This window comes from Chiloscyllium plagiosum, chromosome 11, assembly GCF_004010195.1.
Source record: "Chiloscyllium plagiosum isolate BGI_BamShark_2017 chromosome 11, ASM401019v2, whole genome shotgun sequence".
Classification (NCBI taxonomy): Eukaryota; Metazoa; Chordata; class Chondrichthyes; order Orectolobiformes; family Hemiscylliidae; genus Chiloscyllium; species Chiloscyllium plagiosum.
The window spans coordinates 42,437,507-42,440,583 of NC_057720.1; the positions used below are offsets into that span (position 1 = coordinate 42,437,507).

Here is a 3,077-nt window from a genome sequence, read left to right on the forward strand (position 1 = left end):
ATGGAGGTGCTGGGCCTCCTTCACCGCCGCTCCCTCACCACCAGACGCCTGGAGGAAGAACACCTCATCTTCCGCCTCGGAACACTTCAACCCCAGGGCATCAATGTGGACTTCAACAGTTTCCTCATTTCCCCTTCCCCCACCTCATCCTAGTTTCAAACTTCCAGCCCCCTTGACCTGTCCGACCTGCCTAGCTCCTTTTCCACCTATCCATCCACCATCTCCTCCCTGACCTATCACCTTCATCTCCTCCCCCACTCACCTATTGTACTCTATGCTACTTTCTCCCCACCCCCACCCTCCTCTAGCTTATCTCTCCACGTTTCAGGCTCTCTGCCTTTATTCCTGATGAAGGGCTTTTGCCCGAAACGTCGATTTTGCTGCTCGTCGGATGCTGCCTGAATTGCTGTGCTCTTCCAGCACCACTGATCTAGAATGCTATAATGAGTGTCATGTCGTCAGCCAGCTGAACATTTATAGAGTGCATTTTCTGACTGGGGCTGTTAATCTGGTCCAATCAGGGAGATCTGGCTGACATAAAAGGATGAATGTCAGGGATATTGTGCTCTGACTGCCTGACTCAGTGCTTTTGTCAAAGGCTATGCATTTGTAAATAAAAGGTGATTGGTGATGGGATGCTGGCCTCTGAAGAATAAATTCACATTTGCTGAATTTTACAAGCTCTCCTGCCTTCATACTCACCAGCAGAAATGTGGTAGAGTTAAGGTTAAATCAATTTTTTGTACACATTTATCATATCCTTGCTTTTGTATGTTATTCCTTTATTTTACAAAGCCCATGACATCATATGTTCTGTTAACCTTTTCTGATTCTGCCCTTTAATGACTTGTGCATACAAACCTCCAGCTTACTCTACTCAAACATTCCTTGTATTTTACATTAGCTTTTGTTCTTCCCATTAAAATGCATCACTTCATTCTTCTAACTAATCTGCCTGCCATCTTGTCTAACCATTCCATCGGCCACACTATGTTGTCTGGAGGTTTAATGCTATGCTCTTCACTGTTCAGGTTGTACCTGTTCTTAATGCTATTGATTCTAAGAATAACATTAAAACACAAAGTAGTGAGACACCATGTTACTGTATTTATTGACCTAAATTTGCACCCTCGATACCTGTACTCAGGACAGCAAAAACAAAAATGGAATTTTGCTGGGCGCTTCATTGGTGTTTCGATCAGCAGCTCCAACTTTCAAGTGGCCTTTTCATGGCAATGTTCATTCAACACTGGAGCTTACAATTCAAATACATGGTGTGGTCCCAAAATACCCTCATACTATTATCTGAAAAAGACAGGTGCTGTGTGCAAAGAAGTTCAGATAACATTTTTTTCAGGTATAAAACATTGTTATTTTGGTTCCTGTGGACAAACATTAGAATTTTTACATTCAATTACCAAGTACATTGGGTGCTAAGTTATTTGCTCAGATGAATAATCGGTACAATAACATCTGTAGCATCGAACAGTGAAAGTTTACATTTCTTAAAGCAAGTGACAAGTGCAGATTACATTTAAAAAGCAAAACTGACACAAATTATTTACTTACCAGGAAGCAATGTATATTCACTGCAGTTTTCTCAATTACATAAACCATTCTCAACCTTTTTTTCCCCTTCAGAGCTTTCCTTTGCTTATTCTTGGAGCCAAAACACCCTGATATTTTTAATGGAAACATTGAATGATGGCTTCACAATCACAAGTGATAACAGAAGATTGGAATGACAATGCCTTACCCTTCCTACCGGAGAACCACAGCATACAGTGGCGAAACATGGCAATAGCTGATCAAATTAGCATTATAGATCAGTAAGAAAATGCAATGATGGCAAGGAAATGAAGGAGAGAAGACAAATAATGCAGATGGAAGAAACTGTTTGGTTGTAGGACATAAGGCTCCACCTTAAAGCCAAATGCTGCTTTCAGCTTTCCTGTTCATGCACATCTGCAGTCTAAGTAGAGACACAACCCTGCTTGGCTCAGTTGCTGTCCTGCCTGTGTTGCCACAGTCCTCACACTGCAGAGTAACAGTTCAAAGACCCAGCAGTTCAGACTATTGCAAACAGATAATGAGCATTTCTTTTCCCTTTATAACTTATCCTTTATTTTATATATAATCCAAATCCTGGTGAAAATGATCCTTTTTTTAATATGTTTTTAATTCAGTGTAGTCAAACACCCACAGTTCTAACCTGCAAATCAAGATCCAGAATGTTCAACTCAGTCTGAGAGGTGCCTCACAAATACTGACAAAATTTCAATTCACACACAAAATGCCAAGCATCAGTTTTCATCCAGTCTCTCTGCAGAGTGCTCCTTGCGTCCTCGTAAATCCAAGTCAGAATCTCTCTCGTTCTCACCTTGAAAATGGAATGTCTTCTGATCCACTGTGACTGTGAAGGTGCTGTCATCCTCATCGTCTATACCAATCACAGCTCCCTATGAAACAAGGAGATCAAAAGCCTCATGAATAAGCAGTGACATCATCAACCTACTGCACTGGAATGTGAGCAACTTAGAAAAAGGCGAGGGAGATACCAAATACTGCAGAGTATATCAGGTTCACGTGCAGAAACCCTGCCTGAGAGACTGGATCAAAATTCAAAAGCAGAAATATTCATACGTGCATGCTGCTCTTACAGAAGAATGGGGTAGAATAAATAATTCATCAGCAAAGCTAAAATAATTCAGCAATACCATGCCCACGTCTTACATGCATGCTCCACCCAGAATGAGATCAATGATAAATCAGTGCAAATCAAATATAAATTTAAAATAAAAAGGTAAGCAGTTCCTGAGCAGTACTACTGCAGTTATAGTTGAGCACATTTGCTTTCAGATACAACAAAAGGAATCAAACTGAAAATTTGCCAAAAGCCAGAAAGCCTCACTAGGCATAAATTATTTTTGTTACATTTTCAATATGTTCAAACAGACATCTGATCAAGTTCAAAATCAATAGCTTTAGAAGTGCTGAAGTGATTATTTCTTACATACAAAATGGCTGTTTCCATTGACAAAGTTTGTCAAAAATGACTTATGTCAGTCTACCATAAA

At 40.2% G+C, this 3,077-nt stretch overlaps 1 protein-coding gene across 2 annotated transcripts in view; it reads right to left on the reverse strand.

The window, feature by feature from the left end:
- The window catches only part of osbpl9 (oxysterol binding protein-like 9), a 172,236-nt gene extending 169,783 nt beyond the window's left edge, over positions 1-2,453 (reverse strand). For both annotated transcript variants that reach the window (XM_043699210.1, XM_043699208.1), the window contains exon 1: positions 2,381-2,453. The gene's annotated coding sequence lies outside the window, so the exon portion shown is untranslated. The remainder of the gene's footprint in view (positions 1-2,380) is intronic.
- Positions 2,454-3,077: the final 624 nt, after the last annotated feature.